Source organism: Sus scrofa, chromosome 3, assembly GCF_054392235.1.
Source record: "Sus scrofa isolate SSC_HxYL_T2T_F1_AM1 chromosome 3, Sscrofa_HxYL_maternal_Yorkshire_Landrace_v2.0, whole genome shotgun sequence".
NCBI lineage: Eukaryota > Metazoa > Chordata > Mammalia > Artiodactyla > Suidae > Sus > Sus scrofa.
Window position 1 is genome coordinate 58,520,719 of NC_139385.1, and position 27,798 is coordinate 58,548,516.

Consider the following 27,798-nt stretch of genomic DNA (forward strand, 5'->3'; position numbering starts at 1 on the left):
TCTTTGTAATATTTTACTTTTGGGACTAGGTAACTATTCACATGAACGAACTTGTAAAGTTACAATTCTGGGAAAAGAGGGAAAAGCAAACGTTTCCTCTCTCCTCAGCCTTTCCTTCCATCTAATCACCTCAAGGAAACCACAGCTGGGCTTCTCCGGAGTCGGTGTCTCTGGATTCCTGTGGACATAACTTTTTCACAGACATGGCACAAGGCTACACTCGCCTCTGCCCGGGGCATTGTCACCATGACGTCTTGCGGCATTTCTGTATCAGTGGCCATAGTCTAGCCGGGCATCGCTCCTCGGTGCAGCGGGTACGAGATCTGTTTAACCAGGTAATCGCTGATGAGCTTCCTAGGACCAAGGACATTACAATAAATAGGCGTTTACCATGTAGTTTTATACTTCCAGAAGTAAAACTCTAGGATAATCACGGAAGAGAATGTGTGTGTTTCAGATTTGGCAGTTATCACCTGGGTCATAGGATGTGTGTGTTTCAGATTTGGCAGTTATCACCCGATTGCCTTGTGGAGGTCACACCAGGTCACATCAGGTCACATGCTGTGTGGCCCCCACACCCTCAGAAACCCAACATGAGCTTTAATCTTATGGACCCCTCATTCTGTGCATGTCCTCTGCTCAGGCTGTGATCGAGGGGCAGCTGGAAGAGAGCAGCCTGGCCCCTGGGTGGCTGTGAGGGGCTGGCCAGCTGGCAGGATGTCTCCAGCCCCCCATCCCACCCCTCCAATCAGTGGGTCAGAAGCTTGTCAGGCTAGAGGCTTGCCAGCTGGAGGCCTGGGTGCTGGGTTCTGGTTTGCTGGAAAGGGCTGTCTGTCTGTTGGCGGGAAGGATCCCCTTAGGGTCACAAAATGGGGAACGAGTTCCAAGGGTCAGGAGAGGACTGTGATGGAGGGAGGAGGGTGGGAGGGTGGTGACAGCTGCCAGCCCCCGGGGAAGCATGGGGAACATGGGAGAACAGATCACATTGTGGAGGAAGGCCTAAACTGGGAGGGGAAATTTGGCGTTGAAAAAAATATCACAGAAGAGCAATTTTTTAGAGGGGTTTGTGGTTAGTTTTGTGAATTTTGGAATTTCCTTGTCTCCCAGACCTTTATACTTAAAAAAAAAAAAATCGGTTTTACCTCATTTAATCAGTACTTGGGAACTGGGTGTCTGTCTCCAGGCTTTTGCAGTGTTTTGGGCACCCTGTGAGAGGGTTCCAGGGACCCCTGGACCACTGACCTCCAGAAGGTGGCGAGGAGGCCAATGGCTTCTTAGGTGAAAGTGAAGCATCAAGCTCAAATCTTACTTGAAAACCAGTTTCGGTGCTTAGATTTAAACCCATACAAGACCAAAAAAAAAAAAAAAAAAAAAAAAATTAGGGAGTTCCTGTCGTGGCACAGCAGAAACAAATCCAACTAGGAACCATGAGGTTGCAGGTTCGATCCCTGGCCTTGCTCAGTGGGTTAAGGATCCGGCGTTGCCATGAGTGTGGTGTAGGCCGCAGACGCGGCTTGGATCTGGCGTTGCTGTGGCTGTGGCATAGGCCGGCCTCTACAGCTCCGATTCAAACCCTAGTCTGGGAACTTCCATATGCCTCAGGTGCAGCCCTAAAAAGACAAACAAACAAACAAACAAAAAACCCATACAGCCAAGATAATGTGCAAAAAGACTGCCTTCATTTCTAATCCTCAACCTGCTTGTTTGAACAGGAAAGGGCTTGTACCTTAACGATGTCTCTGTAGTAAAAATTGCTCGTAAGCTCTTTGGGTTTTTACGGAAGACAGTTATCCTTAAGCGCAGCCTCCTTTCCTGATAGAAAGGGTGTTTGATTTGGGCAAGCAGACTGAGGGCCTGGCCAGGCTCGTCATCTGCCATTAGGGGTCTTGTTCAGTTAGCTGTTGGTACTGGTATGGGCTCCGACTCCTGATGTCATTTGGGTTACAGCCCAGCATTTTCTGCTTCATTGCTCACCAGTGTCCCACAAGGCTTCCTCCAGGTTGGTATCCCCACCTGGCTTTGGAACACAAGCTTTTCAGGCTCATCTCGTCATTGCCTTGCCCTCTGCTGGATCAGTCCCATTGCCAAGAGCCCTGTTTCCACCTCTTGGAGAAGGGTGTTGGGGCTGGGTGTGGTCGCTGTGAGGCGGGTCCAGACCGTCTCCGTCAGCAGAACAAGGACACACATGTGTGCACAGTGACCTGTCCGCCTATACATCATATTTCCTTCTGTGAGTAAACCCCACGTGGTCGTGCTAATGCCTCTGGAATCAGGGTGTAGGTTCATTTCTTTTTCCAGCTCCCACCATCCTTGGCAGGATCCCTTGTTTATTCGACCCCAAATTCACCACCCACATTAGAGTGTCTGTGTCCCGCCAGCATCTAGTCTCAACAGTGTCTCAGGTCACTCAGGTGCCTCCAATGTGCTGAAAGCAAGTCTTGTTGGGTCTCTGCTCTGTCCTGTGGAATGAACCTGAACTAGCTTCCTCCTACTTAACACTAAGTCCATAGCTGCCTTTCCTTATTGACGTTTTGGGAACCTGTTTCCACCTTCTCCCATCTGGGGGCAGTTGGGAACAGCCCTGGGAGCTTAGAAAGGCCCAGAACGGATGCCCAGGAGGCAGCAGGAGGGCAAGCTCGGCTGAGGAAATTGAGGCCTCTCACAGATCTCTGTCCAAGTGTCTCTGATATTTCTTTTCAAATCCATTTAGGACAAAACAAGTTAGAACTTAAATTTAAACTGTACGTCTTTTTTATCATTAATTTTTATCTAAGAGTATAGTTGATTTACAATGTTGTGTTAGTTTCAGGTGTACAGCTAAGTGATTCAGTCATCCATATACACCTATTCATTCTTTTTCAGATACTTTTCTTTCTCTTCCTTCCTTCCTTCCTCCTTTCTTCCTTCCTTCCTTCCTCCTTTCTTCCTTCCTTTCTTTGTCATTTTAGGGCTGCACCGGCGGCATACGGAGTTCCCAGGCTAGGGGTCAAATCAGAGCTGTAGCCACCGGCCTACACCACAGCCACAGCAACGTGGGATCCAAGCCGCGTCTGAAACCTACACCACAGCTCACCGGATCCTTAACCCTCTGAGCGAGGCCAGGGATCAAACCCACATCCTCATGGATCCTAGTTGGGTCCATTAACCACTGAGCCACAGCGGGAACTCCCAGATGCTTTTCCCATATAGGTTGTTATAGAATCTTGAGTAGAGTTCCCTGTGCTATGCTGGTTATCTATTTTATATATAGTAGTGGTGGTTTTTTTTGTTTTTTTTTTTTTTGTTTTAGTTTTTGTTTTTGTTTTTTTGTCTTTTTGCCATTTCTAGGGCCATTCCCACGGCATGTGGAGGATCCCAGGCCAGGGGTCTAATTGGAGCTGTAGCTGCTGGCCCATGCCAGAGCCACAGCAATGCAGGATCCAAGCCGAATCTGCGACCCACACCACAGCTCATGGCAACGCCAGATCCTCAACCCACTGAGCGAGGCCAGGGATCAAACCCGCATCCTCATGGATCCTAGTCGGGTCCATTAACCACTGAGCCACAGCGGGTTACTCCCAGATGCTTTTCCCATATAGGTTGTTATAGAATATTGAGTAGAGTTCCCTGTACTATGTTGGTTATCTATTTTATATATAGTAGTTGTTTATGTTAATCCCAAACTCCTAATTTATCTGTTCTCCCCAACTTTCCCCTTTGGTACCCATGAGTTTGTTTTCAAAGTCTGTGAGTCTCTCTGTTCTGTGAATAAGCTCACATGTATCTTTTGTTTTGCTTTGTTTTGTTTTGCTTTTTGGGGTTACATATGCAGCACATGGAAGTTCCCAGGCTAACGGTCAAATTGGAGCTCTAGCTGCCTTCACCATAGCCACAGCCACAGCCACACCAGATTCCAGCCATGTCTGCGACTTATAGCACAGCTCTCATCAACACTGGATCCTTAACCCACTGAGTGAGACCAGACATGGAACCTGTGTCCTCATGGATATTAGTCAGGTTTGTTACCACTGAGCCACAGTGGAAACTCTTGCATTCTTTTTTTTTTTTTGATTCCACATATAGGAATTTGTCTTTCTCTGTCTGACTTACTTCACTTAGTATGATAATTTCTATGTTCATCCCTTTTGCTGCAAATGGCATTATTTCATTCTTTTTTATGCCTGAGTAGTATTTCATTCTGAGTAGTATTTCATTCTACATCTTCTTTATCCACTCCTCTGTCGATGGACATTTAGGTGCTTCCATGTCTTGGCTATTGTATACAGTGCTCCAATGAACATTGGGATGCATGCATCTTTTTGAATTATGCTTTTGTCTGATTATATGCCCAGGAGTGGGATCACTGAATCATACAGTAGCCCTATTTTTAGCTTTTTAAGGAACCTCCAAACTATTCTCCACAGTGGTTGCACCAACGTACATTCCTACCAACCGTGTAGGAGGGTTGCCTTTTCTCCACACCCTCTCCAGCATTTGTTATTTGTAGATGTGTTGATGGTCATTCTGACTAGTGTGAGGTGATACCTTATTGCACTTTTGATGTGCATTTCTCTAATAATTAGCAATGTTGAGCCCTTTTTTCATGTATTTTTTTGGCCATTTGTCTGTCTTCTTTGGAGAAATATCTATTTAGGTCTTATGCCCATTTTTTTATTTCTTTTTTTAAAATAATGATCTGCCTGAGCTGTTTGTATATTTTGGAGATGAATCCCTTGTTAGTCGCATCGTCTGCAAATATTTTCTCCTGTTCTGTGGGATGTCTTTTTGTTTTTGTGCAAAAGCTTTTAAGTTTAATTGGTGCCATTTGCTTACTTTTGTTTTTATTTTCATTACTCTAGGAAGTGGGTCCCCCAAAATATTGCTACAATTTATGTCAGTGTTCTGCCTAAGTTTTCCTCTAGAAGTTTTATAGGGTCTGGTCTTTAATCCATTTTGAGTTTGCTTTTGTGTATGGTGTGAAGAAAAGGTTCTAATTCCATTCTTTTAAACTGTACTTCTTATCTTGCAGTGCTGACCTTGGAGAAGAGGGAAGGCCAGCAGGAAGTAATTCACGATGAGATTTTTAAATAGCTGCAGCGTATTTTCAATACCTGCTGCTCATTAGCAGTGACAAAATCCAGCCACACCTTGGACTCCTGAAATGGCCATTTCCCTCTCCTACACTCTGGTTCAGTAAACTCTTAAATTTCCTTCCTTCCAAAAGCGACCTCTCCCCTCCTCACCCCCTCTGCTTCTAAAAGTGTGTTCTAGTACTTACAGGGAAATTTGATCCATGTGGGTTGGATTGTCTACACTTAGCTCATAAAAACTGCTCTTTGGTAAGAGTTATTCCACAGCCAACTGTCTCTGGACAACAATAAAATGTTTTTCCAAGAAAAAGGGATAGCTGAGCTCCCAATGTTAGTATCTGTACTCTCTCTGCCTTACCTAAAATTGTGTTCAATTTAACCAGTATTTATGAAATTCCCTAATGTGTGTCGGGATGTACTGGCTACAAAGATAGGGGCCATCTAGCTCCCAGGAGGCAGGAGTTACCTGTCTAACACAGGAAGAGAAATGTGCTGATAATACTCTTATGGAGTCTGGGCGTGGTCCTGGCACAAGGGACAGAGGAAGTTCAGAGTCACTGGAAGCTGAATGACGACCTTGAGAGACTGGCTGCTGTGAGGCCAGGCCCTCCTCCCACTTCAGGAGGGGCCGCAGCAACCCCCCCCCCCGCCCAGGATGGGGGCAGCTTTGCCAACCACCCCAGTTTTTTCCCTCACCCTCCTCCCTCCCAGCACAGACAGCTGTGGGGGCCTGGGGGGATGGGGATGGGGGGGAAGATTCTGAACAGGCCTTTCTGATTGTCCCCTCCCAGCCATGGCTTTGATCGCCGCTTCTCATACCAGAGCAGGGTACCTCCCCAGGGCCGGCAGCATCTGGTTTTGCAGGTTTTGCTGTACTCCGCACAGTCAGCTCGGCCCTGCCGCGAGGCAAGTTCTTTACCAAAGACAGACCAAAGGCCTGAGGTCTTTCCTAGTAAAACTCAGAACTCAAGTATTTACAGCCTTTCTGCCAGAAACCCAGCAGATGTGTTTAAAGAAAAACAGACCTACATTCCAGCAAGGAACCAGCCCCAGTCAGTTCTTGACGACTGGGAGGACATTCCCCTTAGCATAACAATGGTGGTATCGGCTTAAACTTCGGTCCTGCCAGCAATCACTGCTGCGGCATAAAGCCCAGCTGAACTGCTCCAGGCAGCCTGGGCCTGCGGGCCGGTCTGCAGGCTCTGCTCGGAGCTGGATGGAAGCAGGAACGCTCAGGGTGACCTAATGCTTGGCAGGGCTGCTGTGCCTCAGGCAGAGGCCAGTCTAGGTCTGCAGCTGGCCAGCCTCTCGGAGCACTTTGTAAGTCCTGCCAGCCGTGGAGTGGGACCGCCTCAGGCTCTGGCTTCTGCCTCTTCTGCCCTTGGTGGGAGGGAGAGTGCAGCTGGGGACTGCAGAGCCAGAAAGGAAATCTGTGCAGTGAACCGAGTCTTTGTGGGTGTCCTGGGGAACACAGCCTCATTTCTGAAACTAAGTCTCCCTAAAACCTAGTTCCCTTACTGCCTGTAAGATTGTTCTCTCTATTGTGAACTGGGGGGCAGATTTGCCAACCGCTCCCAGTTTTTTCCCTCACCCTCCTCCCTCCTTCCTGCACAAACAGCAACGGGGGTGGGGGAGGTGGGGGGATGGGAGCATGGGGGGATTCTGAACAGGCCTTTCTGCGCAGAGACATGAAGAACCTGAACCTCAGCGAATCCAGACACAGGGTGAGTGATTCTAATTTAAAACCGTGGGTTCAAGTCCCAATCTGTGTTTAGGCTAGATTCAGGCCGTTAATACTGTCAGTTTCAGTTTGATCCCTGGGCTTGCTCAGTGAGTTAAGGATCAGTGTGCCATGAGCCGTAGTGTATCGCAGATGTGGCTTGGGTCTGGCATTACCGTGGATGTGACCCCTCGTCTGGGAACCTCCATATGCCGTAGGTGCAGCCCTTAAAAAAAGCAAAAAAAGAAAAAATGTGTTCATGTCATCTTTATCATAACCTGATGTTCCCCCTTTCCTCTTTGGGGGCAGCATTTTAGAGCTCTCTGAAATAACACTGCCTGGGCTGTAGTTAAGGATAAAACAAAGAATGTCACTGTCATCTGTGAACGCAGCCACCTCTAAGCATGAGAGCCAGTGAGTCCTGCAGCCTGTTTTCACTAGTCCTGGCCCTGACAGTGGAGGTGCACATCAAAGAAAGGATTTCAGGGAGCCCAGGCCTCTTTTGTTTCTGCTCCCTGCCCTTTGTTGCAAAGACTCCTGTGTATCCTAGCTCTTCCCTCATTGCCTTGGAGCAGTTCCTTGGGGCTATCTGAGATGCTGTCTCCTGGGCTTAAGTTCTAATTTTGTCCAAATAAAACTTAACTCTCAACTCTCAGGTTGTGCGTTTTTTAGGTCAACACCATCCAGAACTTTATTTCCTTTCTTGTCCCCTCTGAACTTGACCCTGTGCTCTCTGAACACTAATCAGCCAGAGTGAGACAATCAAGCTTGCTGGACACAGGCAGGTTTGTTTGGAGGTTGTGTGTCCAAGACAAGGTGAGCTCACAGACCCACAGCCAGGAAGCACCGCAGATATACTACCTCCTCTGAATTAAGAGATGTCACAAGAAGATTAACCACGGCCTCTTCCTTCTTTTTTTTTTTTTTTTTGTCTTTTTGCCTTTTCTAGGGCCACTCCCACAGCACATGGAGGTTCCCAGGCTAGGGGTCGAATCGGAGCTGTAGCCATAGGCCTACCCCAGAACCACAGCAATGCGGGATCCGAGCTGCGTCTGCAAGTTACACCACAGCTCATGGCAATACCGGATCCTTAACCCACTGAGCAAGGCCAGGGATGGAACCCACAACCTCATGGATCCTAGTTGGATTCATTAACCACTGCACCAACAGCCTCTTCCTTCTTCCCTTTTTATTTTGTTTTATTTATTTTATGTTATGTTATTAATTTTATTTTTTGCTTTTTAGGGCTACACCTGCTGCATATGGAAGTTCCCAGGCTAGGGGTCGAATCAGAACTGCAGCCGCTGGCCTACACCACAGCTATAGCAACACAGATTCTGAGCCACATCTACAACCTACACCACAGCTCACAGCAACTCCAGATCCTTAACCTACTGAGCAAGGCCAGGGATTGAACCCACATCCTCATGGATACTAGTTGGGTTTGTTGCTGCTGAGCCACAACAGGAACTCCCCTCTTGCCCTTTAAAACATCCCAACTCAAATACCAGGCTGGAGTGAGTCTGAGGCTTGTTTCCACTCCCTGCAAATAACTCCTTACCTTGCTACAAACTCTTGCTGTCAGGGTTGGGCTTTCTGGCTTCAAGCACATGAGCCCTTGCTCAGTTAATAAATCCACCTCCAACTTTAAGCATCCTGGAGAGCTGTGATCAGTTTTCAGTTTCTGCCTCTCAAACCCAAATCTGCCTCCTGCAAGCTTACTGTTCTGGGGTCAGGTGCTGGTCAAATGTGGCCACAGAAAGAGGCCAACACAAGGGCAGATATTATCCTGTCCCTCCTCCGTGAATGTCCAGAACTGGCAGCTCCATGTGTCTGGAGGTCAGGTTCCTGGTGCCTGAGGCAGGGTCTGTGGGGAGGTAGGAAGGCTGGGGGTTCTAGTGAGGAAGCATGCAGTGTCTTCTGGGGTGATATAATGTCCTAAAACTAAGTGGTGGTAGACACACAGCTCTGGGCAGAGACCAAAACCCACTGATCCCCACATTTTATTTTGTTTTCTTTTTTACTTTAAAAAAAAACTTTTTGAAGTATGGTTGATTTACAATGTTGTGTTAAATTCTGCTGTACAGCAGAGTGACTCAGTTATGCATTATATATTCTTTTTTAAAAGCATAACTTGATTTGTTTCATTTTGCTGGCCACAGCTGAGGCATGCGAAGTTCATGGGCCAGGGATGGAACCCGTGCCACAGCTGTAACCAGAGCCATAGCAGTGACAATGTTGTATCCTTAACCTGTTGAGCCAGCAGGGAGGTCTTACATTATATATTCTTCTTCATATTCTTTTCCATTATGATTTATCACAAGATATCACAGCAGGACCTTGTCATTTATCTGTTCTGTATGTACTAGTTTGCATGGGCTACACCCAAAATCCCAGTCCTCTCCTCCACACCCTCTCCCTTGGCAACCACAAGTCTGCTCTCCATGCCTGTGAGTCTGTTTCTGTTTTGTAGATAGATTCATTTGTTTCATATTTTAGATTCCACATATAACTAATATTGTCTGGTATTTGTTTTTGTCTGACTTACTTCACTTAGTATGATAATCACTAGGTCCATCTATGTTGCTGCAAATGGCATTGTTACATTATTTTTTATGGATGGGTAGTATTCCATTGTGTATATGTACCACTTCTTCTTCATCCATTCATCTGTTGATGGGCATTTAGGTTGTTTCCATGTCATGGCTATTGAGAATAGTGCTGTAATGAACATAGGGGTGTGTGTATCTTTTTGAATTATAGTTTTGTCTGGATAGATGCCCAGGAATGGGATTGCTGGATCAAATGGCAATTCTATTTTTAGTTTTTTGAAGAACCTCCATTAGTTTTCCATAGTGGTGGCACCAGCTTACGTTCCCATCTACAGGTTAGAAGGGTTCCTTTTCCTCCACACCTTCTCTGGCTTTTACTATTTGAAGGGTTTTGAATGATGGCCATTCTGACTGGTATGAGGTGGTACCTCACTGTAGTTTTGATTTTCATTTCTCTAATAATTAGCGATGGTGGGGGTTCCTGCCACAGTGCAGTGAGTAAAGAATCTAACTGCAGCTGCTTAGGTCGCTACAGAGGTTCAGTCTCTGACCCAATGCAGTGGGTTAAAGGATCCAGTGTTACTGAAGCTGTGGCATGGGTTGCAGCTGTGGCTCAGATTCAATCCCTGGCCAGAGAACTTTCATATGCCACAGGTGCAGCCATAAAATTTAAAAAATAATAATAATTAGCTATGTTGAGCATCTTTTCATGCCTATGGCCATATATATGTTTTCTCTGGAGAAATTATTTAGAGCTTCTGCCCAGTTTTTGATTGCATTGTTTGGTTTTGTTGTTGTTGTTGCTGTTGTTATTGAGTTGTATGAGCTGTTTGTATATTTTGGAAATTAAGCTCTTGCCAGTCACATCATTTGCAAATATTTTCTCCCAATCTGTAGGTTGTCTTTCTGTTTCGCTTATGGTTTCCTTTGCTGTGCAAAAGCTTACAAATTTGATTAGGTCCCATTTGTTTGTTTTTGCTTTTATTTCTGTTGCCTTGGAAGACTGACCTAAGAAAACATTTGTAAAATTTATATCAGAGAATGTTTTGCCTATGTCCTCTTCTAGGAGTTTTAGGTGTCATGTCTTATTTTTAGGTCTTTAAGCCATTTTGAGTTGTGTATGGTGTGGAAGTGTATTCTAACTTCAATGATTTACAGTCATCCAACTTTCCCCACTCCACCTGCTGAAGAGACTGTCTTTTCCCCATTGCATATTCTTGCCTCCTTTGTCTAAGATTATATTCGACCATAGGCATGTGGGTTAATTTCTGACCTTTCTATTCTGTCCCATTGATCCATATGTCTGTTTTGGTGCCAATGCCATGCTGTTTTGATTACTATAGTTTCGTAGTATTTTTGAAGTCTAAGAGGGTTATGCCTCCTGCTTTTGAACTGTACACTTTAAAGGGTGAGCTTTATGGCATGTGAATTGCATCTCAGTAAAAAATAGATGTGACAGCAGAATCAGGAGAAAATAGAAGCTGAATTCTTCATGACTCTCCTCACGGGGAAAGTCCCTGGGTTGTTTGGCTTGTTTTTGGCTCAGCTGGAGGACCAGCCACATGGGATAAAGCCCTGCAACTCAGGAAGAATGGAATCCCTCCTTCTGCACAGGTTCTTTGTTGTTTCTTCTTCCCAAAGTCAGAATCTGGGTTTCTTGGAAGGTGCAAATTGGCTGCCTGAAATATTTCACCTCCAAAGTTGCTGCACAGAGGCTTCATCTGTCATTCCAGGTCCTTTAACTCCCCTTGTTCACCCAGAACATGTTTGTTCAGGGCCAGCTGTGCCACACGCTGTTCCGGGCACTTGGGATAAATTACCTCCCACTGTGGTTGGAGAAGACAGAAAAAATCCTGCCTGTACCTTCCTGTGGAAACCACAACAAGGGCTCTTGGACACATTGTCTCCTTCCCTCTCTACCCCCTGACTGGCCCTGGACCTTCCCCCATGTGGTCCTGCTTGACCTGCCTCCTGTTTCCAGGGACCTGTCAGTGTAAAATCTTCCATGTGACAGTCATTTCCATGTCTGCATGTCTTACCACATCTGGTTAAAACAAGTCCTGGGTCCCTTAAAGATGAGGTGCTTGGCTGCTGCCCTGAGAATGATGTGGACCTCTGGGTGGTCCAGAGCAGGGGAGGGACATAACGGACACTCTGGTTGCCAAAGAGAGAAGAGGGCTGGTGTCCCGGTAAGGACATAGTTCTGGGGCCTCGGGCGGGGGCATGGAGATGATGGGATATACATTCCAGCTACATTGTGAATGCAGAGCCTGCCAATCAGATGTGAGATGTGCTTTTGAACTGTACACTTTAAAGGGTGAACTTTATGGCATGCAAATTGCATCTCAGTGAAAAATAGATGTGACAGAAGAACTAGGAAACTCCAAGCTGCATCCTGGGCAAAAGTAGAGCAGCCTTGGCCTCCCCTGAGGTGGAGGAGACCAGGCGTGGGGTAGGTCTGGGGAGGATGGCCACATTAGGAATTTATTTGGCTCTGGTGATGCTGCCTTGGCAATGTCAGCTAGCTTGTCAAGCAGAGATGTCAGGTCAGCTGCTGGATCCACGAGTTTGAAGTGTGGGGGAAAAACTGAGCTGGAAGCAACTTGGAAGAGGCCGTGAGACCCAAGGAGACTGTCCAGGGAGAAAGAGGTGTGTGGACCCGGGAAGCTCCAGGCCAGGAGGGACTAGAGGAAGGTCATGGGGGAACCGGATGTGGTTCTGTGTCATATGTGTGATTTGACATTTGTATATATTGTGAAGGGATCACCTCAGTAAGTGATCTCAGTAAGTGTGGTCTCCATCTTGTCCTTTAAAAAAAAAAAATTCTTTTTTTTTGCTGAGATTTTCTGCTTTCTTTGTTTTTTCATTTAGGAGAATTCCTAATTGGTTGTTGAAGCATTTCTTATGATAGTGCTTTAAAACCCTTATCAGGGAGTTCCCATCGTGGCACAGCAGAAATGAATCCAACTAGGAACCATGAGGTTGTGGGCTCAATCCCTGGTCTTGTTCAGTGGGTTAAGGATCCAGCGTTGCTGTGAGCTGAGGTATAGGTTGCAGACGTGGCTCAGATCTGGTGTTACTGTGGCTGTGGTGTAGGCTGGCAGCTGTAGCTCCAGTTAGACTCCTAGCCTGGGAATCTCTTAGGGCTGCTATGGGTGCAGCCCTAGAAAGCAAAAAATAATAAATAAATAAATAAATAATAAAACCCTCATCAGGCAGTTTCAACATTAGATTCATTTTAGTATCAAGGTATGTTGACTTTTCTCACTCTGGTTGTCGTTTTCCCACTTCTTGGCTTGACGGATAATTTTTGACTCTGTCCTGGATATTTTGGGTATTCTGCTATGAGACTGGATCCCCCTTGCTTTTCCCCTTTGTGCCTGTAGTTCCCCTGCTGTGATGTAGCATGGGACTAGATGGGTGTGTTTTCAGCTTCCCATGGGTCCTGCCAACACCATTCAGCAAAAGTGAAGCCAACAGGCGCTGCTGGGTGGAGGCGATGGCACAGCTGGCTGCCGGGCCCCACCGACACTTCCTTGATCAGGAAACTGGAGCATGCTGGGCCTCTTCCAGGTGAGAGATAGACAGAGGATCAGCGGTTTCAATCTCCCCCATCAAATCTTTGCCCAGCCCTGCTGGCACCATCCTGCAGGAGACCCGGGGCACTGCAGCTTCCAGGGGCAGGGGTGGGTGCAGGAACAACTTTCCACTCAGTATTGTTGAAATTGCAGCTGGCAGGGAAGTTTCCCATTGCATTTTGGCTGGCGTGCAGTGGGTATGGCCACACATTTTTCCCTGCTGTGAAGCTGTCCTTTTCTCAGATTAGGTTAGGGGTGACAGGCTTTGCTTAGAGGGTTTTTCCCAGTGACTGTTGCTAATTCTGCAGCTTTTCGTCCAGGGTGTTTGGGATGCAATCAGGGAGCCCAAGGAGCCCACCACATTGTAACCCTCAGGGTCTGAGGTCGCCTGGCTTCTACCTTCTCCTTCCATCTCTCAGAGCCTTCCTCTGCTTTGTTGTTGTGTTATCCCTAGTAATTTGTGGTTATAAAACAGAGGACTTGGAAGGAATGGAGCTACTCCCACCAGATCTAGAACTGGACAGCAAACTTCTTTTTTATTTACTTTTGACTTATTTTTATTTTATTTTTTAAATAAGAGTCTTGCCAACCTAAAACCTACTGCCATATAAAATGCTCTGTCCTGTGCCTCTCAGCCATTCTTTTGTGTTTGGAAGATACTTCGCAAGAATGAAAAATATTACAGTGGTAGCACAGGGAGGGTATGAATAAATTTAATTTGTTTCATTGACATATCATTTATAGCCAACCAAGGTCACCAGTTTTAAGCATATGATTCCATGAGTTTTAACAGACACATGCAATTGTCTAACTACCACCATAGTTAAAATATAGAACATTGGCATTGACCCCCAAATTTACTTCCTGCTCCTTTCCTGTCACTCTATCCCCCACCCACGGCCCCCAGCAACCACTGATTAGCTATTACTGTACCTTTATTACACAGTGGCTGGACATTTTGACTCCAGGTTCATTTATCACCTCGATGCCTTTGAGATCCAGCCACATTGTTGCACCTGTGCTTTCTGTTCCTTCTCATTGCTCATCAGTATTTCTTTGCAGGGCTGCACCTCAGTCTGTTTATTCATTTGCCACTTGATGAATCTTTGAATTGTTTCCAGTTTTCGGCTATGTGGAATAAAGCTTCTATAAACATTTCTGTGAATGTTATTTTTTGGGGGGTGAATTTGTTTTCACTTCTCTTGGCTAAATATATAAACATCAGAGTGCGGGGATTTTGGTATATCCATGTTTAATTTTGTTGGAAACTGCCTAAGCGTTTTCCAAACTCACTGCACCCTTTTAATCTCACAGCCTGTATATGAGAAACCCAGTTGATCAGCACCCTTGTCAACCTTTGGAATCGTCTGTCTCTGAAAGTTTAACTGTTCCAGTGGATGCGAGTTGGTTTTAATTTGCATTTTTTAACGAGTCTCTTTTAATGTGCTTATTTGCCACTTTTACATCTTCTTTGATGAAGTATCTGTGCAAACATTTCAGTTTTTTGGGAGTTAATAGTCTTCTTGTTAGTGAGTTGTAAGTGTTCTTTTTAAATCCAGGATACAAGTCTTTTATCATATACATGTTTTGCAAATATTTTCTCAGGCTTACATATTTATTTTCTTAGCAATATTTTTGAAGAACAGAAAGTTATATGTTTTTGGTTCTAGCTTTTTGAGATAAAATATACATACCACAGATTTTAAAGGAACAATTTCATGTTTTAATTTTGATGAAGTTTAACTTCTCCATTGTTTGGTGTGATTCTTGCTTAGTGTATACGCTCTACAAAAATCCTTTCCCATCTCATGGGCATAAATATTTTTTCCTGTATTTTCTTTAGCAATTTTATAATTTTATGTCTTCTGTTTAGGCCTATGATCTATATCAGGTTAATTTTTTACATGCGTGAGGGTTAAGGTTCTTTTTTTTCTTTATGGATATCTTGTTTTTTCTTTTCTATGTGTTGAAAAGATGGCCTTTTCTTATTGTATCATCTTGGCACTTGTACCAAAGATTAATTTAACATGTGTGGGTCCATTTCTGCACTCTCTCTTCTGTTCTATTTATCTAAATTATCTATTTTTATCCATTTCCAGTCTTGACTACTTTAGTTTTGCAGTCTCAAGACTGAGTAGTAGCATTATTCTAATATTGTTCTTTTTTAAACATTATTTTTCTTCCCCTTCTTTTTTCTTTTCACAGCTGCATCTGTGGCATATGGAAGTTCCTGGGCTAAGGGTTGAATCAGAGCTGCAGCTGCCGGCCTACACCACAGCCATGGAAATACCAGATCCTTAACCCACTGAGTAAAGCCAGGGATCAAACCCATATCTTCAAGGGTACTAGCTGGATTCTTAACCCACTGAGCCACAATGGGAACTCCATTAATTGCCTTTTTTAAAAAAGGTTTTATTTATTTATTTATTTATTTATTTAGTCTTTTTAGGGCCCCACCCACGGCATATGGAAATTTCCAGGCTAGGGGGTCAAATCAGAGCTGCAGCTGCCAACCACAGCCACAGCAACGCCAGATTTGAGCTTCATCTGTGACCTACACCGCAGCTCATGGCAACGCTGGATGCTTAACCCACTGAGTGAGGCCAGGGATCAAACCTACATCCTCATGGATACTAGTCAGATTCATTTCCGCTGAGCCACGAGGGGAACTCCCATTAATTGACTTTTGAATGTTATGCCAACCTTGTATCTCTGGTATAAACTCCACTTGGTCATGATACATATGTTGCTGAATTTGATTTGCTAATATTTTAAGTATCTTTACAGATATTTTCCTGAGGGTGGTTATTTATCAGTACTTTAAAATTTTCTTGGAATTCTTGCCGTGGCAGGATTGGTGGAATCTTGGCAACACTGGGACATGGGTTCGATCCCTGGCCCAGTCACAGCTGTGGCTTGGGTCAAGACTGTGACTGGGCTCTGCTCCCTGGCCCGGGAACTCCATATGCTGTGCGGCAGCCAAAAATGAGAAAAATAAAATAAAATAAAATGTTTTTTATAAATCTTTTGTTTCGGGATCAAAACTTTATTTATTTATTTATTTTATGGCTGCATCCACAGCATATGGAAGTTCCTGGTCCAGGGATTAAATCCGAGCTGCAGCTATGGACCTACATCACAGCTGCAACAATGCCAGATCCTTTAACCCACTGTTCTGGGCCAGGGGTCAAAACAGCATCTCCATAGAGATCCAAGCTGCTGCAGTCAGATTCTTAACCCACCACACCACGGTGGGAACTCTAAAAATCCATTGGTTTGGTATCAAAACACTGGCTTCATATAATTATTTGAACTAACTCCTCTATTTTCTGGAAGCACTGGTAGAGGATTGGCATTATTTCCTCCTAAAATGTGGTAATCTTCACCAGTAAAAGCATCAGGGTCTGAAGTTTTCTTGGCACAATGTCTTTTCTGATCTTCTTGTCTTTTTAGGTCTGCACTTGCAGCATATGGAGGTTCCCAGGCTAGGGGTCAAATCAAAGCTATAGCCTTTGGCCTACACCACAGCCACAGCAATGCAGGATCCAAGCCTCTTTTTTGACCTGTATCACAGTTCACGGCAACGCCGGATGCTTAACTCACTGAGCAAGGCCAGGGATCAAACCTGTGTCCCCATGGATCATAGTCAGATATGTTTCTGCTGAGCCATGACAGGAACTCCTCTTGGTGCAGTGTCTTTATCAGCAGATTCACTGTTTAAAATAGAATAAAAGCTATTCAGTTTGTCTACTTCTTCTCGCGTGAGCTGGCAGTTTGTGTCTTTCAAGGAGGGTGTCATTCCATCTAAGTTCTCAAGCTTATTGGCGTAAAGATATCTATGATATTCTTTATCTATAAGGTCCCATAGTGATAACTTCCCTACTGATTCTTTATGTGTTCTTTATTTTGTTTTCTTGTTCTGTCTGATTGGAGGTTCTTCTACACTATTGGCATATTAGCTATACCTTTTTTAAATGATTGTTTTAGAGTTTACAGTATACATTTTTAACTCAAATACAATCAAATATTTATGTTGCTTTATGATGGCATAAGAACCTTGCAGCAAAATGCTTCTGTTTCTTCCTCCTGTCCTTTTGGCTATTTTTGTCATCAATTTTGCTTCTCCATACCTTATAACCTCTACAAAGCAGTGTTCTTGTTTTTGCTTTGAGCAGCCAGTTATCGTTTTTAAAAATATTTTTTTGGCTGTGCCCACAGCACGTGGAAGTTTCCAGGCCAGAGATTTAATCTGTGCCACAGCAGCAACCCAAACTGCTGCAGTGACAATGCTGGATCCTTAACCCACTGTACCACAGGAGAACTCCTAAAATTCTATTTTATTTTTTGTCTTTTTAGGGCTGCACCTGCAGCATATGGAAGTTTCCAGGCTAGGGGTCAAATCAGAGCTGCAGCTGCCAGCCACAGCCATGCAGGATCTGAGCTGCATCTGTAACCTACACCACAGCTCACAGCAATGCTGGATCCTTAACCCACTGAGTGGGGCCAGGGATCGAACCTGCGTCCTCGTGGATACCAGGGTTTGTTACTGCTGGGCCACAACAGGAACTCCCTCCTAAAATATTTTAAAATGAAAACAAAAAGTGTTTCTGCTTGGGTTTCATTGAGGGGTTAGATCTCTTGATTTGTGGTTTCCATCAGATTTGAAAAAAATGTGGCCCTTATTTCTTCAAACATTTTTGGTCTCCCCTCAACTTTTCTCCTTCTTGGACTCTAGTCGTGCACATGTTGGACAGCTTGTTATTGCCCAATAGGCCAGCGATGGTCCTTTGACTCTTTTTCTGTCATGTTTTTTCTTTTTATGCTTTACTATGGATCTGTTGCTGTCTTTACCTAATTTTTGGCAATGTTTAATTCTGCTGTTAATCTCACCCAAAATGTACTTGTTCATTTTAGTCATGTTCTTTTTTATTTCTAAATGTGCCCTTATGTCTTTTAAGTCTATCTTTCATTTCTCTCCTTACAATGTCATATATTTATTTATGTATTCATTCATTCATTCATTCATTCATTCATGTATTTGCTTTTTAGGGCCACACCTGCAGCAAATGGAAGTTCCCAGGCTAGAGGTCGAATAGGAGCTGTAGCTGCCAGCCTACACCACAACCACAGCAACACCAGATCTGAGCTGCATCTGGGACCTACACCACAGCTCATGGCAACACCCAATCCTTAACCCACTGCTCGAGGCCAGAGATGGAACCACATCCTCATGGGTACTAGTTGGATTTGTTTCCACTGCGCCACAGTAGGAACACCCAACGATGTCCTCCTTTAGATCACTGAAAATATTTATAATAGGAGTTCCCATTGTGGCACAGTGGAAACGAATCCCACTAGGAACCATGAGGTTGAGGGTTCAATCCCAGGCTTCGCTCAGTGGGTCAGGGATCCTGCATTGCTGTGGCTGTGTGTAGGTCGGCAGCTATAGCTCTGATTCGACCCCTAGTCTGGGAACCTCCATATGCCCCAGATGTGGCCCTAAAAAGCAAAAAAAAAAAAAAAAAAAAAAAAAAAGTATTTATAATAATTCTTATAATAATTCTCTTAGCTGTGTTAAGGTTCTTGTGTGTCAGTTCCTTTATCTGTGTTAGTTCTAGGTTTGTGTGTATTAATTGAGACTCACTTGCATTAATTGCCCTTGTTTGTATTAGTTGCACATTTTACATTGTTGGCTGCTGGATTTCGTTGCATTCCTTTAAAAAGCATTGCATTTTTTCTTGGCAAGAAGTTAAGTTTTCTGCAGTTGTTTTCATGGATTGGTTTTAAAGCTTTGTTTAGCTGGGTGAAGAGCAGCCTTTGTTCTAGGGTTACTTTACTGGGATGGCTTTAGTTCCCTTTTTTATGCTGCAGCCTGGACTCAGCCTCCAAGAAGTGAGCTGAAGCAATCATAGAACATACCCTTTCTCAGAGATGGTGTTCACGCATTGCCTGTTGTTCAATATCTACAAATAGCCTTTTATTTATTTTATTTGTTTTCTAGGTTTTTTGTTTGCTTGTTTGTTCATCTTTTCTGCCATGTCTTGGGCTGCTCCCGTGGCATATGGAGGTTCCCAGGCTAGGGGTCGAATCGGAGCTGTGGCTGCCGGCCTACACCAGAGCCACAGCAATGCAGGATCCAAGCTGCGTCTGCAACCTACACCACAGCTCACGGCAACGCCAGATCCTCAGCCCACTGAGCAAGGCCAGGGATCGAACCCGCCACCTCATGGTTCCTAGTCGGATTCGTTAACCACTGAGCCATGACAGGAACTCCATTGTTTTCTAGTTTTTATGGCAGGAAGGTAATTCCTGTACTAGGAATTTTCTTTCATGGGTGGAGGCAGGTGTTCTGAATAATATTTTTTAATTGTTACCCTTATATTGTTTTACAAAGCTCTCACCAAGAGAAATTATCCAGTATATTTAAAGTTTAACAGCCTTCAATGTCCATAACATTTTGTAATAAATTCAAGCTCAAAGTAAAAACAATAGTTATCATACTTGCAACCAAGTTGAGTACTTGACAACCCAAAGGGAATGTTGCAGAGATTAACTATTGTTTGTACATGCTGTGAAAACAAAACACTCCTTTGTTGAAATGTAGTTTTGACTCATAAGGACAAGGCAAGTAGGAAGTTAAGGAAACCATCAGAGCCCAAGGGAAGCGGGCGCGATTTGAGGGCAGATCTTGAGGACTTCTTTCCTTTAAGGACGTGGCAAAGAACAAATAGTAAGATGATGTAGGAGGAAAGCTGGGAGTCTGGAGAAAGGCTCTGGCAGTAGAGATTTTGTGAATAACAGAAACCTGCAAACCAACCATGGAGAAGGGTTCAGCTTCCAGTCTTGGCGGCTGAGGGAAGGCAGCCGAGCCCAAGTGCAGGAGACCAGTTCTCAGGAGCCTGGGTCCAGGGCTTGCTCTTGCTTTACAGAAAGAAGCTAAGCCCAGAAGAACACTGACCTTCTGCAGCTGGAGTCCCATAGCCAGACGAGCCTGAGCTATGGGACTCCATGTGCCCTTGGGTGCAACCTCTTATTTCAAGCAAATTAGTAAAACAAGGTGATTGTCTCAGAGGGAATTTGCCTTTGGTGCCAGAACAAGTGTTCAACTCTGCGCACAAGGCCAGTTTAGGAGGTCACAAGGCCAGTCATTTTCTGAGCACCTTCTGATCCTTTTATCTCACTAAACACCACTCCATGACACATCTTTGCGTGCGTGGCTTCTGTGGAGTAAAGGAAACGATCACCTAATGGGTTTGATCTGAGGGTCCTGAAAGACCACTTGCCTAAAAGATGACTCCCGTGTCTGTCACAGTCCAGAAGGAGGATTGCTACCCAGCAGTCGTCATGCCCTACTGGCCGTAACATCAAGTTGCTTTGCCACAGCAAATGCCTCAGACCAGGCTGCAGAGAAAGGCTTGTGGGGTGGGAAGAAGAAAAGAGTGAAACTTGGGACCTGGAACACAAAATTCTTTCTGGAAAGGAGGAGCAGGGAGGCTTTGAAAACTCAGGGGGGAGGATGTGAAAGCTGGAGATGGAAAAGAGGAAGTGAGAGAGCAAGCACCAACCTACCCTCGTGCCTTCTGGGGGCAGGCACTGGTCCAGTGTCTGGTCTGCATCGGTGCACCTTCTGGGGCTGTGCTGCCTCTGGGCCACCTGGCATCCTGGCCAAACACACACAGTAAGCATGTACCATGCTACTTGGCTGTGCAAACACTGTCTCGTTACTGAAACAGAAGGGGAGGGGGCAGGACACAAACTTAAAAAAAAAATGACACAGCCATTGACAAAAACTAGTAGAACCATCTGGGTCTGAGACGGCAGAGAAGGTCGGACTTCCTGTGGAACTTGGACCTTGTCATCTGATCATTGTAATCCCTCAGCCAAATGACACACCCAGAGGTGCCTGGACAGTTCCCAGGCTGACCATTAAAGGGCAAACAGTGGGCGGTGGACCAAATCCTGGGAGTCCCTGCCCCTTCTTCTAAATGGCTGGAATAATCCTTCTGCTCCTTAGCCTGTGAAATTACCCATAAAAACTCTCCACCCCATATTTCAGGGCCTCTCACCTTCTGAGAGGCCCACACTCTGTCCCTCTCAATAAATCAATCTACTTCTTACCTATCACTTTGCCTCTTGCTGAATTACTTCTGCGCTGAGACACAAAGAACCTAAATCTCAGTAGGTCCTAAGACCAGGTGTGTGATTTTATTTATTTATTTATCTATCTATTTATTTTAGGGCTATACCTGCGGCATGTGGAAGTTCCCAGGCTAGGGGCTGAATCGAAGCTGTAGCCACCAGCCTACGCTACAGCCATAACAACTCCTGATCTGAACTGTGTCTGTGTCTGTGACCTACACCACAGCTCACAGCAGCGCCAGATCCCTAACACACTGAATGAGGCCAGGGATCAAACCTGTATCCTCATGGATACCAGTCGGGTTCGTTATTGCTGCGCCACCCTGGGAACTCCCAGGTGTGTGATTTTAATTAGGAAACACTTGGGTTCACATCCCAGTCTGGGTTGTATCTGGGTTTGGGTCCCAGTCTGAATTGTGCGGTTTCAGCACCACCCTGCCTGTCTCCCAGCCATACAAAGATGACAAGCCACCAACCACACACTAAGACGAGCCCCTAACTTAAGAGAATTCTTTTCGGAGCTTCCCTGGCCTGTTCTGATCTTGGCTTTCCCTGCCACTTAACTTTCTATCCTGTGAGACTGCCTGTCAGTCCTGTCACAAAGGGTTTTATGGCTCTGAGGTTTCAGAAAGTGCTAAGCTGAGGCTCATAGCCAATGTCTTTGAATTATTTATTCATTCTGTCTGAATCAGTAACTTTCTACTGCAGCTGTGTCCGAGGCATCTTGGCCCTTGCAGTCGTGTGTATGACAGCAGAGGTGTGGTCCCCCTGCCCCTGCCCCCACACCGAGTGCTTTTACCACCCACAGCCCAGCCTTGATGGAACAGTATAATCATTACAGCATGAAAACAGCTCCAGCATTGATCAGATTTGGGGCAGGGCTAGGAGTGGGTTGTACAGGAAGGATGGACATTCTGAAGAGGGGGCTCTAGGCCATGGGGTGGGGTGGATGATGGTTGAGAAGGAAACAAAACTAACAGTTTGAGAGCAAAAGCCATAGGAAAAGTGGCTGCATGTTAACCAAACGGCATTAGCACTAGTTAGGACCAGAGTGTTCAGGAAACTGGCAGACATGAATCTGCTGAGCACACAGTGTCGTGTTATGGACTCAGATAAAACCGCTCTGTCTTTTGACTCCCATCCATTACCTCATGGGACATGTCCACCTTATAGTGTCTGGCGGTGGCCTGTTTCCCTTCCTACAGGTCACTTGTCCTTTGCCTTGTGGTTTGTGGTTAGAGTGTATTTCCAGCCCAAGTGTCCTCCTTTTGTTCATCTAACACACACTGTCAGAACAAAATCCCTTGCAAATTCTTGCCCCACTCAAAAACATATAAAAGTTTCTAATGCCCTGTTGGTTAAGTCCACAGAACTGGCCACTCTTGGATAAGAACTCATGAGTCACCAGAAGTATCTGCAGGTGCGTCCTCACTGGGTCAGGTCTCTTACCTCCCTTCTTACTCCTCAGAGGGGATCTGCCCAGGCTGAGCTCAGTAGCTCAGAGGAACTGACCCTGCTCAACAGCCTTTATTTGCCCCAGGTGGAAAATAGATCTGTCAGATTAGTCAGATGATCTCTAGACACAAGTGGAGATGGACTCAGAAAGCCCACTTAGTCTACACTGAACTGAGCTGCTCGGTGCCAAGTTTGTGCCCCCACGTTTGCGTCACACAGCGCAGACAACTGTCCACCAGAGAGAAGAGATTAAAGCAGGCATCCGAAAGTCAACAAGAGAAATAACAACAATCTGGTATATTTCAGTACTCATATAGGATGTCCACATCCCTCTAGGAACCAGAAAAATGCAGAACGAAGCAACAGTCATTTTCTGTAGATAAAAGCAAAGTGGAGTCTATGCAGTGAGCATGGAGGGAAGATAAGCAATCCTGACCAGCAGATGCCAGAGGCTCTCTTGCTGCCCTCGGAGCTGCTATGAAGGTTGCTCCTGCTCAGACCCCTGCAGTGTTTGTGAAGCTGTGGCTCCAGATCCCTGGCTCAGGTTTCTAGTCCCTGGAGCTCCCATCCCATCCGTGCTTAGCGTCCTCCAAAGCACAGCCCTCATCATGGTGGCTGGGTCCTGGACCCTCAGGGCGTCGTGGGGGGCATTTCTGGGCTGGCCCTTGAGATCCAGTCTAGACCAGCAAGACTTTCCAAATTGTAATTTGGAAAATTGCAGGAGTTGAGGTCTCAGTCCCAAGGTGGTCTAGGACCCCCTGTCACAGAGCCTTGCTGACCAAGGCTTTAGGAGTAATTACCTAATGTCTACTTCAAATTCAGACTTCAAAAGGGAAGTCCAGGGAGTTCCCGTCGTGGCTCAGTGGTTAACAAATCCAACTAGGAACCACGAGGTTGCGGGTTCGATCCCTGGCCTCACTCAGTGGATTAAGGATCTGGCGTTGCCGTGAGCTGTGGTGTAGGTTGCAGACACAACTCAGATCCTGCGTTGCTGTGGCTCTGGTGTAGACCAGCAGCAACAGCTCCAATTGGAACCTCCATATGCCACAGGAGCGGCCCTAGAAAAGGCAAAAAGACAAAAAAAACCCACAAAAACCCACAACAGAAACAAAAACAAAAACAAAATGGAAGTCCTACTGTCAGTCCCCTGTGGAGAAAACACTTGTCCACCTGCTCCTCCTCAAGTAAAGGCAACTCTAGCTGCTCAAGGACAAACTGACAGCAAGGAAGCTGCTTCTCAATTTCATACCTAGACTTTCAGACCCTTCTTCCAAGTGACCCGTGTCCCACCTGTTCTCTCACCTGGGTTTCACGTGGCTCCTCACTGCCCCTCCTGCCCCAGCACCTCTTCTCAGCACAGCAGACATAGGTCAGGCAAGGCACCCCTGCTCGCCCCCAGCATGGGGCCCATTTCTTCAGATGAGGAGCCAAGACTCACCCAGAAGGAAGGTCCCTGTGGCCTCTCAGTATGGCTTTTGCTCCAGAGGCCAGGCCCCTGCTAGTCCTTGGAGATGCCAGCCTTGCCTCAGGGGTCTTGTGCTGGCTGTTCCCCTTCCTCAGAAACCACGTGTCTGACTGCTTCCCTCCTTTAGGGCCTGGTTCCAGTCCCATCTACTACTAGGCCTACTGTGACCATCCACACTCCCTGACATTCTGACACCTCGTCACCTTCTTCACCCGGCTTGGCTCTTCCCTTCTTAAATGGCATATAATCCTGTTCTTTTATGATGGACCATAAAGGGTAATGAAGATGGAGCACTCAATACTAAGATGGAGCACCCAGTACTAAGATGGAGCACTCAGTAACTAAGATGTATCCCCTAATACTAAGATGGAGTACTCAGTAAGATCGAGCATCAAGTACAAAGATGGAACACCTAGTACTAAGATGGAATATCCAATACTAAGATGGAACACTCAATAACTAATATGGAGCAGCCAGTACTAAGATGGATCACTCAGTAACTAAGATGGAGCCCCTAGTACTAAGACGGAGCACTCAGCAATGAAGATGGAGCTCCTAGTACTCAGATGGAGCACCAAATACTAAGATGGAGCATCCAGTCCTAAGATGGAACATCCAGTCCTAAGGTGGAACACTCAATCCTCAGTAACTAAGATGGAGCACCTAATACTAAGATGGAGCACTCAGTAACTAAAATGGAGCACCAAGTACTAAGATGAAGCACTCAGTAGCTAAGATGGAACATCCACTAAGATGGAGCACACATGGAGTATTAAAGTGGAGTACCCAGTACTAAGATGGAGCACCAAGTAACTAAGATGGAATACCCAGTAACTAAAATGGAGCACTCAGTAGTAAGATGAATCAGCAGGGTAACTAAGATGGAATACCTAGTAAATAAGACAGAGTACCCAATACTAAGATGGAGTACCCAGTACTAAGGTGGTTACAGACACAGGTGCTGAGCTGGGAAGATTTCCATCACCTTCCCTCCCAGCAGGGGCTGGCTCAAGGCTATAAGGCTGGACTCCCCTGAAGGATACCTAGGTTAAGCTCCACCCCAGTGGGCATGTACACATATGGTGAGTGATACTCCAAAGATGCTGGCTAAGAGCTAGAAGCCCACCCCAAATGCTCACAGCACACCTCTGGGGAGTGTGTGCTGGAGGGAAAACAGGGGCTGCATTTTTGACTTGATATATCTCTGAATTGTTGGGATTTTTTATGTTTAGCCAATGTGACTGTTGGAGCACCTAGTACTAAGATGGAATACTAAGATGAAGCACCCAGTAACTAAGACAGAGCACTAGTACTAAGATGGAATACCCAATACTAAGATGAAGCACCCAGTAACTAAGACAGAGCACCTAGTACTAAGATGGAATACCCAATACTAAAATGAAGCACCCAGTAACTAAGACAGAGCACCTAGTACTAAGATGGAATACCCAATACTAAAATGAAGCACCCAGTAACTAAGACGGAGCACCTCGTACTAAGATGGAGCATCCAATACTGAGATGAAGCACTCAGTAACTAAGATGGAGTATCCAGTACTAAGATGGAGTACCCAGTACTAATATGGAGCACACAAGAACTAATATGGAGCACCCAATACTAAGATGAAGTACCCAGTTCAATGAGATAACTTTTCACTTTTTAGGGAATAAAGTTGACGCACAGAGAGAAGCAGATTCAGGATCTGTGAGGCCTGCAGAGACATGCAATCCTGGGGGCTGCCAGACACCCTTCAAGCTCATCCTCTGTGTCTGAGAAATGCTCCAGCGCATGTTCTTAAATGAAAGCCACAGGAACAGACTGGCCAATTTAAACATAAATGGCTCAATGTCCCCAACTGCTGCTTCCACCTTGGGAACTAGCTTTCTGCCCTCACCCATCACCAGGGAGACCCCTGCCATCCTACCTCCTCACCTTGCTGGCTTTTGGCTCAGAACCTAGGGTGGGTGCAACTCACAGCCATTCATCTGCTGGCAGCAAGCGGAGGTGGGAAGATGGGCATCTGATTTTGTTCAGCGCCCGCAGTGGAGTGAGGGCCTCCAAACAGGAAAAGGGGTTCAGAAGCCAGGCAACCAAAAAATCCCAACACATATCTGTGACAAACAGTTTTTCAATATGAGAATCAAACTGTTCTTGTCTGAGATAGAAACAGATTTGGGGGGCTGGGGGGATTAGGGTCACGTGTTGGGAAATGAGCCTTTACGGAAAATGTCCTGCTACATTTGGTAGCTTGCCAGTGGGGTAAGCTGTCTCCAAGGGAACTTTCCGAAACAGCTCTGGGGTGGTGGGGAGAGGGCAGGCATGTGCCGTTGGATGCGTGGGCCTCTTCCAGGGGAAGTGGCAGAAGTACAGCAAGGGCTGGACCAAGGGACGCAAAGTGGGGCTCCAGAACCCTGGCTTTAGCTTAGGAAGGGGCTCAGTGGGGGATGTGGAGGGAGGGAGATGGGGTATGGGCCCCTCAGGCAGATGCTTTCAGTTCCTCCCCCCACCCCAAGTGCCAGGTGGGGGGAGAAGGCCCTTGGCATCCAGGCTGCCACCTGCATCCAAGCCTGTCCCTACTGAAGACACCAGACAGGCCGGGAACACAGCCTGAGCTTTTTGTCAGGTCACTTCTTCCAGCCTGTGACCTTGTCCCCAGTTTCCACCTTCCAGGTCCTTCCTTCCCAGAGCTCTGCTCCCTGCCGTGTCCTCCAGCCTGGGTTTCCAGACTGTCTTTTCCAAGGCAGTCACTGGCGCCCTGACCAGCTCTGGGCCCTGACTTTGGCTCAGGTCAGGCCCGTTCCACATTCCCCCCCCTACCCCTGGGCCCTCTCTATTGAGACCCATCACTGGAGGTCTGCTGTGGGGGTGGGGTGCAGCAGAGGGAGCCCCAGAGGACTGCTGAGTGAGGCCACCCCAACCCAGTGGACTAGGACAACTTCAAGGACGGCCACCCCAAGAGGGTCCTCGCTGAGTATTGAGTGCATTGCAGGACAGACTTGGAGCTGTTCATGGACTGGATGTGGCCAGTGAAGGGCAGAGAGGTGCAGAAAGCGCCCCCGCGTTTCCCACCCCACTGCCATCACCAGCAAGGGGAGAAGGGCAGGGCCCCCTGCACTTTGTGCCTGTCCCTGTCCCATGGGCCTCCTCTGCTCAGCAGAGTGCTTGTCACAGTCCTCAGTATTCAGGGGGATAATCACAGTTTATTTCTATAAACACCTTTAACTTCAGATCTATTGCCAATAACCCCCTTGCGGGCAACAGTTGTTTTTCCTTACCATTGATATATTTTGGAGGAATGTCTTAAGGTTAAATTCATATGTTAAAGCCACAGAGTGGGAGTTCCTGTTGTGGCTCAGTGGAAATGAATCTGACTAGCATCCATGAGGACTGAAGATTCAATCCCAGGCCTTGCCCAGTTGGTTAAGGATCCAGCATTGCCATGAGCTCTGGTGTGGGTCACAAATGGGGCTCACATCTGGTGTTGCTGTGGCTGTGGTGTAGGCCGGCAGCTGTAGCTCTGAATTGACCTCTAGCCTGGGAACCTTCATATACAACAGGTGCGGCCCTAAAAAAAATAAATAAATAAAATTAAATTAAATTAAAAATTTTTTAAAAAGCCACTGAGAGGCTATAGCACAATTACTTATAAAAACCCAAATGGTTCTTTTTTCTTCTACTGATTCTTTTTCTTGCCTTCTGTCCTCCACGAACACTGTCTGCTCCCATTTAGATCTGACACAGCCCCATCCCTTCAAGCGTTCTTCCCAATAGACCTCAGGAAAAGCTATGATCACAACCTGCCCTGAAGATACCCCCTAGC

The 27,798-nt window shown here is 46.0% G+C and overlaps 2 long non-coding RNA genes across 2 annotated transcripts; one reads left to right on the plus strand and one right to left on the minus strand.

The window, feature by feature from the left end:
• LOC146404647 (uncharacterized) lies at positions 1 to 20,724 on the minus strand. Its single transcript, XR_014841224.1, has 2 exons — positions 20,489 to 20,724; positions 1 to 354 (listed from the first exon to the last, which is right to left on the minus strand). It is a non-coding gene; the product is annotated as an uncharacterized LOC146404647 (long non-coding RNA).
• On the plus strand, positions 6,460 to 27,598 carry LOC146404648 (uncharacterized). The gene is made up of 2 exons (XR_014841225.1): positions 6,460 to 6,793; positions 24,106 to 27,598. It is a non-coding gene; the product is annotated as an uncharacterized LOC146404648 (long non-coding RNA).
• Positions 27,599 to 27,798: the final 200 nt, after the last annotated feature.